The following is a 17,527-nucleotide window of genomic DNA, read 5'->3' on the forward strand; positions in this document are numbered from 1 at the left end:
GCCCAGTAGAGCTCCTTTTCTCCCAGAAATAGCACTGCTCTTAGGAAGAGCTCCCATTTTCTAACCAAAATGCTGCTTTACACTCCTCAAGATCACACTTACCCCCATCAAGATGGCAGTGTCACAGAAATACCAGCTTCTGCCCCCAAAATGGGACTTTGGCTCTCCAAAACAAGACATTTTCTCCCAGAAATACCAGGACTCTTAGAAATACCTCACGTTTCATCTCAAGAATACTGCTTTCCACTCCTCAAGATCACACTGACTCCCATCACAATGGCCTTTTCTCCCACATACACCAGCTTTCTCCCAAATACATGACATTTTCTCCCACATACACCCGTTTTCTCCCAAAGATGGGACATATTCTCCCAGAAATGCCAGCTTATTCTTTAAAAAACGGCCTTTTTTCCCCAAAATACCAGCCTTTTCCCTCTCTAGCATCTGTTTCCTCACCAATACCTGGCATTTTCTCCCAGAAACACCAGCTTTCTCACAGATACATCACCTTCCCCCCCCCCACATCAGACCTCTTCTCCCAGAAATACCAGGACTCTGCTGAATATTTCCCATTTCCTCCGGAACATACAGCATTACACTCCGCAAGAGGACAGTTTCTTTCAGAAATGTGGCATTTTATCACAGATACACCATTTTTATGCCCAGTAGAGCTCCTTTTCTCCCAGAAATAGCACTGCTCTTAGGAAGAGCTCCCATTTTCTAACCAAAATGCTGCTTTACACTCCTCAAGATCACACTTACCCCCATCAAGATGGCAGTGTCACAGAAATACCAGCTTCTGCCCCCAAAATGGGACTTTGGCTCTCCAAAACAAGACATTTTCTCCCAGAAATACCAGGACTCTTAGAAATACCTCACGTTTCATCTCAAGAATACTGCTTTCCACTCCTCAAGATCACACTGACTCCCATCACAATGGCCTTTTCTCCCACATACACCAGCTTTCTCCCAAATACACGACATTTTCTCCCACATACACCCGTTTTCTCCCAAAGATGGGACATATTCTCCCAGAAATGCCAGCTTATTCTTTAACAAACGGCCTTTTTCCCCCAAAATACCAGCCTTTTCCCTCTCTAGCATCTGTTTCCTCACCAATACCTGGCATTTTCTCCCAGAAACACCAGCTTTCTCACAGATACATCACCTTCCCCCCCCCACATCAGACCTCTTCTCCCAGAAATACCAGGACTCTGCTGAATATTTCCCATTTCCTCCGGAACATACAGCATTACACTCCGCAAGAGGACAGCTTCTTTCAGAAATGTGGCATTTTATCACAGATACACCATTTTTATGCCCAGTAGAGCTCCTTTTCTCCCAGAAATAGCACTGCTCTTAGGAAGAGCTCCCATTTTCTAACCAAAATGCTGCTTTACACTCCTCAAGATCACACTTACCCCCATCAAGATGGCAGTGTCACAGAAATACCAGCTTCTGCCCCCAAAATGGGACTTTGGCTCTCCAAAACAAGACATTTTCTCCCAGAAATACCAGGACTCTTAGAAATACCTCACGTTTCATCTCAAGAATACTGCTTTCCACTCCTCAAGATCACACTGACTCCCATCACAATGGCCTTTTCTCCCACATACACCAGCTTTCTCCCAAATACACGATATTTTCTCCCACATACACCCGTTTTCTCCCAAAGATGGGACATATTCTCCCAGAAATGCCAGCTTATTCTTTAACAAACGGCCTTTTTTCCCCAAAATACCAGCCTTTTCCCTCTCTAGCATCTGTTTCCTCACCAATACCTGGCATTTTCTCCCAGAAACACCAGCTTTCTCACAGATACATCACCTTCCCCCCCCCACATCAGACCTCTTCTCCCAGAAATACCAGGACTCTGCTGAATATTTCCCATTTCCTCCGGAACATACAGCATTACACTCCGCAAGAGGACAGTTTCTTTCAGAAATGTGGCATTTTATCACAGATACACCATTTTTATGCCCAGTAGAGCTCCTTTTCTCCCAGAAATAGCACTGCTCTTAGGAAGAGCTCCCATTTTCTAACCAAAATGCTGCTTTACACTCCTCAAGATCACACTTACCCCCATCAAGATGGCAGTGTCACAGAAATACCAGCTTCTGCCCCCAAAATGGGACTTTGGCTCTCCAAAACAAGACATTTTCTCCCAGAAATACCAGGACTCTTAGAAATACCTCACGTTTCATCTCAAGAATACTGCTTTCCACTCCTCAAGATCACACTGACTCCCATCACAATGGCCTTTTCTCCCACATACACCAGCTTTCTCCCAAATACACGACATTTTCTCCCACATACACCCGTTTTCTCCCAAAGATGGGACATATTCTCCCAGAAATGCCAGCTTATTCTTTAAAAAACGGCCTTTTTTCCCCAAAATACCAGCCTTTTCCCTCTCTAGCATCTGTTTCCTCACCAATACCTGGCATTTTCTCCCAGAAACACCAGCTTTCTCACAGATACATCACCTTCCCCCCCCCACATCAGACCTCTTCTCCCAGAAATACCAGGACTCTGCTGAATATTTCCCATTTCCTCCGGAACATACAGCATTACACTCCGCAAGAGGACAGTTTCTTTCAGAAATGTGGCATTTTATCACAGATACACCATTTTTATGCCCAGTAGAGCTCCTTTTCTCCCAGAAATAGCACTGCTCTTAGGAAGAGCTCCCATTTTCTAACCAAAATGCTGCTTTACACTCCTCAAGATCACACTTACCCCCATCAAGATGGCAGTGTCACAGAAATACCAGCTTCTGCCCCCAAAATGGGACTTTGGCTCTCCAAAACAAGACATTTTCTCCCAGAAATACCAGGACTCTTAGAAATACCTCACGTTTCATCTCAAGAATACTGCTTTCCACTCCTCAAGATCACACTGACTCCCATCACAATGGCCTTTTCTCCCACATACACCAGCTTTCTCCCAAATACACGACATTTTCTCCCACATACACCCGTTTTCTCCCAAAGATGGGACATATTCTCCCAGAAATGCCAGCTTATTCTTTAAAAAACGGCCTTTTTTCCCCAAAATACCAGCCTTTTCCCTCTCTAGCATCTGTTTCCTCACCAATACCTGGCATTTTCTCCCAGAAACACCAGCTTTCTCACAGATACATCACCTTCCCCCCCCCACATCAGACCTCTTCTCCCAGAAATACCAGGACTCTGCTGAATATTTCCCATTTCCTCCGGAACATACAGCATTACACTCCGCAAGAGGACAGTTTCTTTCAGAAATGTGGCATTTTATCACAGATACACCATTTTTATGCCCAGTAGAGCTCCTTTTCTCCCAGAAATAGCACTGCTCTTAGGAAGAGCTCCCATTTTCTAACCAAAATGCTGCTTTACACTCCTCAAGATCACACTTACCCCCATCAAGATGGCAGTGTCACAGAAATACCAGCTTCTGCCCCCAAAATGGGACTTTGGCTCTCCAAAACAAGACATTTTCTCCCAGAAATACCAGGACTCTTAGAAATACCTCACGTTTCATCTCAAGAATACTGCTTTCCACTCCTCAAGATCACACTGACTCCCATCACAATGGCCTTTTCTCCCACATACACCAGCTTTCTCCCAAATACACGACATTTTCTCCCACATACACCCGTTTTCTCCCAAAGATGGGACATATTCTCCCAGAAATGCCAGCTTATTCTTTAAAAAACGGCCTTTTTTCCCCAAAATACCAGCCTTTTCCCTCTCTAGCATCTGTTTCCTCACCAATACCTGGCATTTTCTCCCAGAAACACCAGCTTTCTCACAGATACATCACCTTCCCCCCCCCACATCAGACCTCTTCTCCCAGAAATACCAGGACTCTGCTGAATATTTCCCATTTCCTCCGGAACATACAGCATTACACTCCGCAAGAGGACAGCTTCTTTCAGAAATGTGGCATTTTATCACAGATACACCATTTTTATGCCCAGTAGAGCTCCTTTTCTCCCAGAAATAGCACTGCTCTTAGGAAGAGCTCCCATTTTCTAACCAAAATGCTGCTTTACACTCCTCAAGATCACACTTACCCCCATCAAGATGGCAGTGTCACAGAAATACCAGCTTCTGCCCCCAAAATGGGACTTTGGCTCTCCAAAACAAGACATTTTCTCCCAGAAATACCAGGACTCTTAGAAATACCTCACGTTTCATCTCAAGAATACTGCTTTCCACTCCTCAAGATCACACTGACTCCCATCACAATGGCCTTTTCTCCCACATACACCAGCTTTCTCCCAAATACACGACATTTTCTCCCACATACACCCGTTTTCTCCCAAAGATGGGACATATTCTCCCAGAAATGCCAGCTTATTCTTTAAAAAACGGCCTTTTTTCCCCAAAATACCAGCCTTTTCCCTCTCTAGCATCTGTTTCCTCACCAATACCTGGCATTTTCTCCCAGAAACACCAGCTTTCTCACAGATACATCACCTTCCCCCCCCCACATCAGACCTCTTCTCCCAGAAATACCAGGACTCTGCTGAATATTTCCCATTTCCTCCGGAACATACAGCATTACACTCCGCAAGAGGACAGCTTCTTTCAGAAATGTGGCATTTTATCACAGATACACCATTTTTATGCCCAGTAGAGCTCCTTTTCTCCCAGAAATAGCACTGCTCTTAGGAAGAGCTCCCATTTTCTAACCAAAATGCTGCTTTACACTCCTCAAGATCACACTTACCCCCATCAAGATGGCAGTGTCACAGAAATACCAGCTTCTGCCCCCAAAATGGGACTTTGGCTCTCCAAAACAAGACATTTTCTCCCAGAAATACCAGGACTCTTAGAAATACCTCACGTTTCATCTCAAGAATACTGCTTTCCACTCCTCAAGATCACACTGACTCCCATCACAATGGCCTTTTCTCCCACATACACCAGCTTTCTCCCAAATACACGACATTTTCTCCCACATACACCCGTTTTCTCCCAAAGATGGGACATATTCTCCCAGAAATGCCAGCTTATTCTTTAAAAAACGGCCTTTTTTCCCCAAAATACCAGCCTTTTCCCTCTCTAGCATCTGTTTCCTCACCAACACCTGGCATTTTCTCCCAGAAACACCAGCTTTCTCACAGATACATCACCTTCCCCCCCCCACATCAGACCTCTTCTCCCAGAAATACCAGGACTCTGCTGAATATTTCCCATTTCCTCCGGAACATACAGCATTACACTCCGCAAGAGGACAGCTTCTTTCAGAAATGTGGCATTTTATCACAGATACACCATTTTTATGCCCAGTAGAGCTCCTTTTCTCCCAGAAATAGCACTGCTCTTAGGAAGAGCTCCCATTTTCTAACCAAAATGCTGCTTTTTACTCCTCAAGATCACACTTACCCCCATCAAGATGGCAGTGTCACAGAAATACCAGCTTCTGCCCCCAAAATGGGACTTTGGCTCTCCAAAACAAGACATTTTCTCCCAGAAATACCAGGACTCTTAGAAATACCTCACGTTTCATCTCAAGAATACTGCTTTCCACTCCTCAAGATCACACTGACTCCCATCACAATGGCCTTTTCTCCCACATACACCAGCTTTCTCCCAAATACATGACATTTTCTCCCACATACACCCGTTTTCTCCCAAAGATGGGACATATTCTCCCAGAAATGCCAGCTTATTCTTTAAAAAACGGCCTTTTTTCCCCAAAATACCAGCCTTTTCCCTCTCTAGCATCTGTTTCCTCACCAATACCTGGCATTTTCTCCCAGAAACACCAGCTTTCTCACAGATACATCACCTTCCCCCCCCCCACATCAGACCTCTTCTCCCAGAAATACCAGGACTCTGCTGAATATTTCCCATTTCCTCCGGAACATACAGCATTACACTCCGCAAGAGGACAGTTTCTTTCAGAAATGTGGCATTTTATCACAGATACACCATTTTTATGCCCAGTAGAGCTCCTTTTCTCCCAGAAATAGCACTGCTCTTAGGAAGAGCTCCCATTTTCTAACCAAAATGCTGCTTTACACTCCTCAAGATCACACTTACCCCCATCAAGATGGCAGTGTCACAGAAATACCAGCTTCTGCCCCCAAAATGGGACTTTGGCTCTCCAAAACAAGACATTTTCTCCCAGAAATACCAGGACTCTTAGAAATACCTCACGTTTCATCTCAAGAATACTGCTTTCCACTCCTCAAGATCACACTGACTCCCATCACAATGGCCTTTTCTCCCACATACACCAGCTTTCTCCCAAATACACGACATTTTCTCCCACATACACCCGTTTTCTCCCAAAGATGGGACATATTCTCCCAGAAATGCCAGCTTATTCTTTAACAAACGGCCTTTTTTCCCCAAAATACCAGCCTTTTCCCTCTCTAGCATCTGTTTCCTCACCAATACCTGGCATTTTCTCCCAGAAACACCAGCTTTCTCACAGATACATCACCTTCCCCCCCCCACATCAGACCTCTTCTCCCAGAAATACCAGGACTCTGCTGAATATTTCCCATTTCCTCCGGAACATACAGCATTACACTCCGCAAGAGGACAGCTTCTTTCAGAAATGTGGCATTTTATCACAGATACACCATTTTTATGCCCAGTAGAGCTCCTTTTCTCCCAGAAATAGCACTGCTCTTAGGAAGAGCTCCCATTTTCTAACCAAAATGCTGCTTTACACTCCTCAAGATCACACTTACCCCCATCAAGATGGCAGTGTCACAGAAATACCAGCTTCTGCCCCCAAAATGGGACTTTGGCTCTCCAAAACAAGACATTTTCTCCCAGAAATACCAGGACTCTTAGAAATACCTCACGTTTCATCTCAAGAATACTGCTTTCCACTCCTCAAGATCACACTGACTCCCATCACAATGGCCTTTTCTCCCACATACACCAGCTTTCTCCCAAATACACGATATTTTCTCCCACATACACCCGTTTTCTCCCAAAGATGGGACATATTCTCCCAGAAATGCCAGCTTATTCTTTAACAAACGGCCTTTTTTCCCCAAAATACCAGCCTTTTCCCTCTCTAGCATCTGTTTCCTCACCAATACCTGGCATTTTCTCCCAGAAACACCAGCTTTCTCACAGATACATCACCTTCCCCCCCCCACATCAGACCTCTTCTCCCAGAAATACCAGGACTCTGCTGAATATTTCCCATTTCCTCCGGAACATACAGCATTACACTCCGCAAGAGGACAGTTTCTTTCAGAAATGTGGCATTTTATCACAGATACACCATTTTTATGCCCAGTAGAGCTCCTTTTCTCCCAGAAATAGCACTGCTCTTAGGAAGAGCTCCCATTTTCTAACCAAAATGCTGCTTTACACTCCTCAAGATCACACTTACCCCCATCAAGATGGCAGTGTCACAGAAATACCAGCTTCTGCCCCCAAAATGGGACTTTGGCTCTCCAAAACAAGACATTTTCTCCCAGAAATACCAGGACTCTTAGAAATACCTCACGTTTCATCTCAAGAATACTGCTTTCCACTCCTCAAGATCACACTGACTCCCATCACAATGGCCTTTTCTCCCACATACACCAGCTTTCTCCCAAATACACGACATTTTCTCCCACATACACCCGTTTTCTCCCAAAGATGGGACATATTCTCCCAGAAATGCCAGCTTATTCTTTAAAAAACGGCCTTTTTTCCCCAAAATACCAGCCTTTTCCCTCTCTAGCATCTGTTTCCTCACCAATACCTGGCATTTTCTCCCAGAAACACCAGCTTTCTCACAGATACATCACCTTCCCCCCCCCACATCAGACCTCTTCTCCCAGAAATACCAGGACTCTGCTGAATATTTCCCGTTTCCTCCGGAACATACAGCATTACACTCCGCAAGAGGACAGTTTCTTTCAGAAATGTGGCATTTTATCACAGATACACCATTTTTATGCCCAGTAGAGCTCCTTTTCTCCCAGAAATAGCACTGCTCTTAGGAAGAGCTCCCATTTTCTAACCAAAATGCTGCTTTACACTCCTCAAGATCACACTTACCCCCATCAAGATGGCAGTGTCAGAGAAATACCAGCTTCTGCCCCCAAAATGGGACTTTGGCTCTCCAAAACAAGACATTTTCTCCCAGAAATACCAGGACTCTTAGAAATACCTCACGTTTCATCTCAAGAATACTGCTTTCCACTCCTCAAGATCACACTGACTCCCATCACAATGGCCTTTTCTCCCACATACACCAGCTTTCTCCCAAATACACGACATTTTCTCCCACATACACCCGTTTTCTCCCAAAGATGGGACATATTCTCCCAGAAATGCCAGCTTATTCTTTAAAAAACGGCCTTTTTTCCCCAAAATACCAGCCTTTTCCCTCTCTAGCATCTGTTTCCTCACCAATACCTGGCATTTTCTCCCAGAAACACCAGCTTTCTCACAGATACATCACCTTCCCCCCCCCACATCAGACCTCTTCTCCCAGAAATACCAGGACTCTGCTGAATATTTCCCATTTCCTCCGGAACATACAGCATTACACTCCGCAAGAGGACAGCTTCTTTCAGAAATGTGGCATTTTATCACAGATACACCATTTTTATGCCCAGTAGAGCTCCTTTTCTCCCAGAAATAGCACTGCTCTTAGGAAGAGCTCCCATTTTCTAACCAAAATGCTGCTTTACACTCCTCAAGATCACACTTACCCCCATCAAGATGGCAGTGTCACAGAAATACCAGCTTCTGCCCCCAAAATGGGACTTTGGCTCTCCAAAACAAGACATTTTCTCCCAGAAATACCAGGACTCTTAGAAATACCTCACGTTTCATCTCAAGAATACTGCTTTCCACTCCTCAAGATCACACTGACTCCCATCACAATGGCCTTTTCTCCCACATACACCAGCTTTCTCCCAAATACACGACATTTTCTCCCACATACACCCGTTTTCTCCCAAAGATGGGACATATTCTCCCAGAAATGCCAGCTTATTCTTTAAAAAACGGCCTTTTTTCCCCAAAATACCAGCCTTTTCCCTCTCTAGCATCTGTTTCCTCACCAATACCTGGCATTTTCTCCCAGAAACACCAGCTTTCTCACAGATACATCACCTTCCCCCCCCCACATCAGACCTCTTCTCCCAGAAATACCAGGACTCTGCTGAATATTTCCCATTTCCTCCGGAACATACAGCATTACACTCCGCAAGAGGACAGTTTCTTTCAGAAATGTGGCATTTTATCACAGATACACCATTTTTATGCCCAGTAGAGCTCCTTTTCTCCCAGAAATAGCACTGCTCTTAGGAAGAGCTCCCATTTTCTAACCAAAATGCTGCTTTACACTCCTCAAGATCACACTTACCCCCATCAAGATGGCAGTGTCACAGAAATACCAGCTTCTGCCCCCAAAATGGGACTTTGGCTCTCCAAAACAAGACATTTTCTCCCAGAAATACCAGGACTCTTAGAAATACCTCACGTTTCATCTCAAGAATACTGCTTTCCACTCCTCAAGATCACACTGACTCCCATCACAATGGCCTTTTCTCCCACATACACCAGCTTTCTCCCAAATACACGACATTTTCTCCCACATACACCCGTTTTCTCCCAAAGATGGGACATATTCTCCCAGAAATGCCAGCTTATTCTTTAACAAACGGCCTTTTTCCCCCAAAATACCAGCCTTTTCCCTCTCTAGCATCTGTTTCCTCACCAATACCTGGCATTTTCTCCCAGAAACACCAGCTTTCTCACAGATACATCACCTTCCCCCCCCCACATCAGACCTCTTCTCCCAGAAATACCAGGACTCTGCTGAATATTTCCCATTTCCTCCGGAACATACAGCATTACACTCCGCAAGAGGACAGCTTCTTTCAGAAATGTGGCATTTTATCACAGATACACCATTTTTATGCCCAGTAGAGCTCCTTTTCTCCCAGAAATAGCACTGCTCTTAGGAAGAGCTCCCATTTTCTAACCAAAATGCTGCTTTACACTCCTCAAGATCACACTTACCCCCATCAAGATGGCAGTGTCACAGAAATACCAGCTTCTGCCCCCAAAATGGGACTTTGGCTCTCCAAAACAAGACATTTTCTCCCAGAAATACCAGGACTCTTAGAAATACCTCACGTTTCATCTCAAGAATACTGCTTTCCACTCCTCAAGATCACACTGACTCCCATCACAATGGCCTTTTCTCCCACATACACCAGCTTTCTCCCAAATACACGATATTTTCTCCCACATACACCCGTTTTCTCCCAAAGATGGGACATATTCTCCCAGAAATGCCAGCTTATTCTTTAACAAACGGCCTTTTTTCCCCAAAATACCAGCCTTTTCCCTCTCTAGCATCTGTTTCCTCACCAATACCTGGCATTTTCTCCCAGAAACACCAGCTTTCTCACAGATACATCACCTTCCCCCCCCCACATCAGACCTCTTCTCCCAGAAATACCAGGACTCTGCTGAATATTTCCCATTTCCTCCGGAACATACAGCATTACACTCCGCAAGAGGACAGTTTCTTTCAGAAATGTGGCATTTTATCACAGATACACCATTTTTATGCCCAGTAGAGCTCCTTTTCTCCCAGAAATAGCACTGCTCTTAGGAAGAGCTCCCATTTTCTAACCAAAATGCTGCTTTACACTCCTCAAGATCACACTTACCCCCATCAAGATGGCAGTGTCACAGAAATACCAGCTTCTGCCCCCAAAATGGGACTTTGGCTCTCCAAAACAAGACATTTTCTCCCAGAAATACCAGGACTCTTAGAAATACCTCACGTTTCATCTCAAGAATACTGCTTTCCACTCCTCAAGATCACACTGACTCCCATCACAATGGCCTTTTCTCCCACATACACCAGCTTTCTCCCAAATACACGACATTTTCTCCCACATACACCCGTTTTCTCCCAAAGATGGGACATATTCTCCCAGAAATGCCAGCTTATTCTTTAAAAAACGGCCTTTTTTCCCCAAAATACCAGCCTTTTCCCTCTCTAGCATCTGTTTCCTCACCAATACCTGGCATTTTCTCCCAGAAACACCAGCTTTCTCACAGATACATCACCTTCCCCCCCCCACATCAGACCTCTTCTCCCAGAAATACCAGGACTCTGCTGAATATTTCCCATTTCCTCCGGAACATACAGCATTACACTCCGCAAGAGGACAGTTTCTTTCAGAAATGTGGCATTTTATCACAGATACACCATTTTTATGCCCAGTAGAGCTCCTTTTCTCCCAGAAATAGCACTGCTCTTAGGAAGAGCTCCCATTTTCTAACCAAAATGCTGCTTTACACTCCTCAAGATCACACTTACCCCCATCAAGATGGCAGTGTCAGAGAAATACCAGCTTCTGCCCCCAAAATGGGACTTTGGCTCTCCAAAACAAGACATTTTCTCCCAGAAATACCAGGACTCTTAGAAATACCTCACGTTTCATCTCAAGAATACTGCTTTCCACTCCTCAAGATCACACTGACTCCCATCACAATGGCCTTTTCTCCCACATACACCAGCTTTCTCCCAAATACACGACATTTTCTCCCACATACACCCGTTTTCTCCCAAAGATGGGACATATTCTCCCAGAAATGCCAGCTTATTCTTTAAAAAACGGCCTTTTTTCCCCAAAATACCAGCCTTTTCCCTCTCTAGCATCTGTTTCCTCACCAATACCTGGCATTTTCTCCCAGAAACACCAGCTTTCTCACAGATACATCACCTTCCCCCCCCCACATCAGACCTCTTCTCCCAGAAATACCAGGACTCTGCTGAATATTTCCCATTTCCTCCGGAACATACAGCATTACACTCCGCAAGAGGACAGTTTCTTTCAGAAATGTGGCATTTTATCACAGATACACCATTTTTATGCCCAGTAGAGCTCCTTTTCTCCCAGAAATAGCACTGCTCTTAGGAAGAGCTCCCATTTTCTAACCAAAATGCTGCTTTACACTCCTCAAGATCACACTTACCCCCATCAAGATGGCAGTGTCACAGAAATACCAGCTTCTGCCCCCAAAATGGGACTTTGGCTCTCCAAAACAAGACATTTTCTCCCAGAAATACCAGGACTCTTAGAAATACCTCACGTTTCATCTCAAGAATACTGCTTTCCACTCCTCAAGATCACACTGACTCCCATCACAATGGCCTTTTCTCCCACATACACCAGCTTTCTCCCAAATACACGACATTTTCTCCCACATACACCCGTTTTCTCCCAAAGATGGGACATATTCTCCCAGAAATGCCAGCTTATTCTTTAAAAAACGGCCTTTTTTTCCCAAAATACCAGCTTTCTCACAAACACCTGTCATTTTCCAACCAAGTCTGCTACTATCTCCCAGAAACAGCCGGTTTCCGAGAAATACCTGACGTTTGCTCTCCCAAATACTACTTGACACTCCTCCAGAGTACATTGTCTCCCCTATTTACCACGTTGTCTCCCCAAGAGACCACTTGGCACACCAAAAAGACCACCGTTGCTCTCCAGTACAAGATCTTCTTTCCCACCGGTTCCCACTTTTCTCCCCCAGCTATGTCATTTCCTCCCAGAAATGCCACTTTTCCCTTGGAAATTTCACCTTCTCTTCCAAAAAGAGGAGATTTGCTCCCAGAAATACCCCTTCTCTTACAACTGCCACACGCTTTCTCCCCAAAAAGCCTCCATGACAATGCCAAATGGGACACTTGCAGCCAAGAAGAGGACACCTTCTCTCAGAAAGACCACTTTTCTCCCCAAGAGAGGAGATTTTCTCCCAATTGGATGACATTTGCTGTAAGAAAGACCTGTTTTCTTCCCTCAAGAGGACATTGTCTTTCCCACTGAGGACATTTTCTCCCAGAAGTGCCGCTACTCTGTGAAACACCTCCATTTCCTCCCAAATCTACTCCATGACACGCCTCAGGATGACACTTACTCCCCGATTTGGGGCATTTTCTCCCAGAAATGCCACTTCTCTCCCAAAGGGGAGAAACCACTTCTCTCCCTTTTCCCTCTCTAGCATCTGTTTCCTCACCAATACCTGACATTTTCTCCCAGAAACACCAGCTTTCTCACACATACATCACCTTCTCCCCCCCACATCAGATGTTCCCTCCCAGAAATATGGCATTTGATCACAGATATACTCTTTCAAGGGAATACCAGGTTTCATAAAAATACCTCATAATTTCTCCATGAAGTTCGTTAGCAAGATGACACTTTCACCCTAAATAGGAGATTTTCTCTCAGAAATGCATGCTTCCCCCTCACAGAACGGCATCTTCTCCCCAAATTAGGGCATTATCTCCCCGAAATACCACATTTCTCCAATCCAATGACATTATCTCTACGGAGAGTTTGCAGTTGCTGCCCGTTAAATCGCTTTTCTCCCCGAATACCACTTTCAGACTTCAGCAGCGGTCTTGTCGGATGCCGAGAAAGGGCGACTTCAGCCGGATGCTTTTCTCGGACGAGCGGCTTCTTCTGCGCACATCCCAAAGGAGTGGTTCTGACTTCTCCTTGTGTCCATGCATTCTGCACTACGCTTCTCTCTCATTCTTAACCCTTGATTCCTAGGGACATTTCGTTTTTGTGTGTTTTTCCGATGCTACACTTCAGCATTCTGTGACGAACAGAGTGGAAGGGAAAAGCCCCTCTAATAAGGCAGCTAGAAGTTCCAGGAGAGACACACGTTGTGCTTTCAGAGAGGACGTTACAGAAAGTCGAGAGATGTGGATTCTTTCCTGCGGAGAAAAAACCCCCTGTTTTCAGGAAATGCAGTATTCTGAAATCGCACGTTCTCGGCATAGCAATTTCGCTATTTCGCTCTCGTGGGTGGACGGCGCCACTCTCTGTTAACTGCTTCGGAGAGTTTGCAGTTGCTGGCCGTTAAATCGCTTTTCTCCCCGAATGCCGCTTTGTGCCTTCAGCAGCGGTCTCGTCTCTCTCGCATGGCGAGAAAGAGCGACTTCAGCCGGATGCTTTTCTCGGACGAGCGGCTTCTTCTGCGCACATCGCAAAGGAGCGGTTCTTGTCTTCTCCTTGTGTCCATGCATTCTGCACTACGCTTCTCTCTCATTCTTAACCCTTGATTCCTAGGGACATTTCGTTTTTCTCTGTTTTTCCGATGCTACACTTCAGCATTCTGTGACGAACAGAGTGGAAGGGAAAAGCCCCTCTAATAAGGCAGCTAGAAGTTCCAGGAGCGACACACGTTGTGCTTTCAGACAGGACGTTACAGAAAGTCGAGAGATGTGGATTCTTTCCTGCGGAGAAAAAAACCCCTGTTTTCAGGAAATGCAGTATTCTGAAATCGCACGTTCTCGGCATAGCAATTTCGCTATTTCGCTCTCGTGGGTGGACGGCGCCACTCTCTGTTAACCGCTTCGGAGAGTTTGCAGTTGCTGGCCGAGAAATCGCGGTTCTCCCCGAATGCCGCTGTGTGCCTTCAGCAGCGGTCTCGTCTCTCTCGCATGCCGAGAAAGAGCGACTTCAGCCGGATGCTTTTCTCGGACGAGCGGCTTCTTCTGCGCACATCGCAAAGGAGCGGTTCTTGTCTTCTCCTTGTGTCCATGCATTCTGCACTGCGCTTCTCTCTCATTCTTATGCCTTTCCGTTTATTCCTAGGGACATTTCGTTTTTCTCTGTTTTTCCGATGCTACACTTCAGCATTCTGTGACGAACAGAGTGGAAGGGAAAAGCCCCTCTAATAAGGCAGCTAGAAGTTCCAGGAGCGACACACGTTGTGCTTTCAGAGAGGACGTTACAGAAAGTCGAGAGATGTGGATTCTTTCCTGCGGAGAAAAAACCCCCTGTTTTCAGGAAATGCAGTATTCTGAAATCGCACGTTCTCGGCATAGCAATTTCGGTATTTCGCTCTCGTGGGTGGACGGCGCCACTCTCTGTTAACCGCTTCGGAGAGTTTGCAGTTGCTGGCCGTTAAATCGCGGTTCTCCCCGAATGCCGCTGTGTGCCTTCAGCAGCGGTCTCGTCTCTCTCGCATGGCGAGAAAGAGCGACTTCAGCCGGATGCTTTTCTCGGACGAGCGGCTTCTTCTGCGCACATCGCAAAGGAGCGGTTCTTGTCTTCTCCTTGTGTCCATGCATTCTGCACTACGCTTCTCTCTCATTCTTAACCCTTGATTCCTAGGGACATTTCGTTTTTCTCTGTTTTTCCGATGCTACACTTCAGCATTCTGTGACGAACAGAGTGGAAGGGAAAAGCCCCTCTAATAAGGCAGCTAGAAGTTCCAGGAGCGACACACGTTGTGCTTTCAGACAGGACGTTACAGAAAGTCGAGAGATGTGGATTCTTTCCTGCGGAGAAAAAACCCCCTGTTTTCAGGAAACGCAGTATTCTGAAATCGCACGTTCTCGGCATAGCAATTTCGCTATTTCGCTCTCGTGGGTGGACGGCGCCACTCTCTGTTAACCGCTTCGGAGAGTTTGCAGTTGCTGGCCGAGAAATCGCGGTTCTCCCCGAATGCCGCTGTGTGCCTTCAGCAGCGGTCTCGTCTCTCTCGCATGCCGAGAAAGAGCGACTTCAGCCGGATGCTTTTCTCGGACGAGCGGCTTCTTCTGCGCACATCGCAAAGGAGCGGTTCTTGTCTTCTCCTTGTGTCCATGCATTCTGCACTGCGCTTCTCTCTCATTCTTATGCCTTTCCGTTTATTCCTAGGGACATTTCGTTTTTCTCTGTTTTTCCGATGCTACACTTCAGCATTCTGTGACGAACAGAGTGGAAGGGAAAAGCCCCTCTAAGAAGGCAGCTAGAAGTTCCAGGAGCGACACACGTTGTGCTTTCAGAGAGGACGTTACAGAAAGTCGAGAGATGTGGATTCTTTCCTGCGGAGAAAAAACCCCCTGTTTTCAGGAAATGCAGTATTCTGAAATCGCACGTTCTCGGCATAGCAATTTCGGTATTTCGCTCTCGTGGGTGGACGGCGCCACTCTCTGTTAACCGCTTCGGAGAGTTTGCAGTTGCTGGCCGTTAAATCGCGGTTCTCCCCGAATGCCGCTGTGTGCCTTCAGCAGCGGTCTCGTCTCTCTCGCATGCCGAGAAAGAGCGACTTCAGCCGGATGCTTTTCTCGGACGAGCGGCTTCTTCTGCGCACATCGCAAAGGAGCGGTTCTTGTCTTCTCCTTGTGTCCATGCATTCTGCACTACGCTTCTCCCTCATTCTTAACCCTTGATTCCTAGGGACATTTCGTTTTTCTCTGTTTTTCCGATGCTACACTTCAGCATTCTGTGACGAACAGAGTGGAAGGGAAAAGCCCCTCTAATAAGGCAGCTAGAAGTTCCAGGAGCGACACACGTTGTGCTTTCAGACAGGACGTTACAGAAAGTCGAGAGATGTGGATTCTTTCCTGCGGAGAAAAAACCCCCTGTTTTCAGGAAACGCAGTATTCTGAAATCGCACGTTCTCGGCATAGCAATTTCGCTATTTCGCTCTCGTGGGTGGACGGCGCCACTCTCTGTTAACCGCTTCGGAGAGTTTGCAGTTGCTGGCCGAGAAATCGCGGTTCTCCCCGAATGCCGCTGTGTGCCTTCAGCAGCGGTCTCGTCTCTCTCGCATGCCGAGAAAGAGCGACTTCAGCCGGATGCTTTTCTCGGACGAGCGGCTTCTTCTGCGCACATCGCAAAGGAGCGGTTCTTGTCTTCTCCTTGTGTCCATGCATTCTGCACTACGCTTCTCTCTCATTCTTAACCCTTGATTCCTAGGGACATTTCGTTTTTCTCTGTTTTTCCGATGCTACACTTCAGCATTCTGTGACGAACAGAGTGGAAGGGAAAAGCCCCTCTAATAAGGCAGCTAGAAGTTCCAGGAGCGACACACGTTGTGCTTTCAGAGAGGACGTTACAGAAAGTCGAGAGATGTGGATTCTTTCCTGCGGAGAAAAAAACCCCTGTTTTCAGGAAATGCAGTATTCTGAAATCGCACGTTCTCGGCATAGCAATTTCGCTATTTCGCTCTCGTGGGTGGACGGCGCCACTCTCTGTCAACCGCTTCGGAGAGTTTGCAGTTGCTGGCCTTTAAATCGCGGTTCTCCCCGAATGCCGCTGTGTGCCTTCAGCAGCGGTCTCGTCTCTCTCGCATGCCGAGAAAGAGCGACTTCAGCCGGATGCTTTTCTCGGACGAGCGGCTTCTTCTTCAGGCAACGTTTGAATTCTGCATACTGCCTGTCCACCCACGAGAGCGAAATAGCGAAATTGTTATGCCGAGAACGTGCGATTTCAGAATACTGCATTTCCTGATAACAGGGGGTTTTTTCTCCGCAGGAAAGAATCCACATCTCTCGACTTTCTGTAACGTCCTCTCTGAAAGCACAACGTGTGTCTCTCCTGGAACTTCTAGCTGCCTTATTAGAGGGGCTTTTCCCTTCTACTCTGTTCGTCACAGAATGCTGAAGTGTAGCATCGGAAAAACAGAGAAAAACGAAATGTCCCTAGGAATCAAGGGTTAAGAATGAGAGAGAAGCGTAGTGCAGAATGCATGGACACAAGGAGAAGACAAGAACCGCTCCTTTGCGATGTGCGCAGAAGAAGCCG

The sequence above is a fragment of the Phasianus colchicus genome, chromosome 9 (assembly GCF_987193195.1).
Source record: "Phasianus colchicus chromosome 9, bPhaCol1.hap1.1, whole genome shotgun sequence".
Lineage (NCBI taxonomy): Eukaryota > Metazoa > Chordata > Aves > Galliformes > Phasianidae > Phasianus > Phasianus colchicus.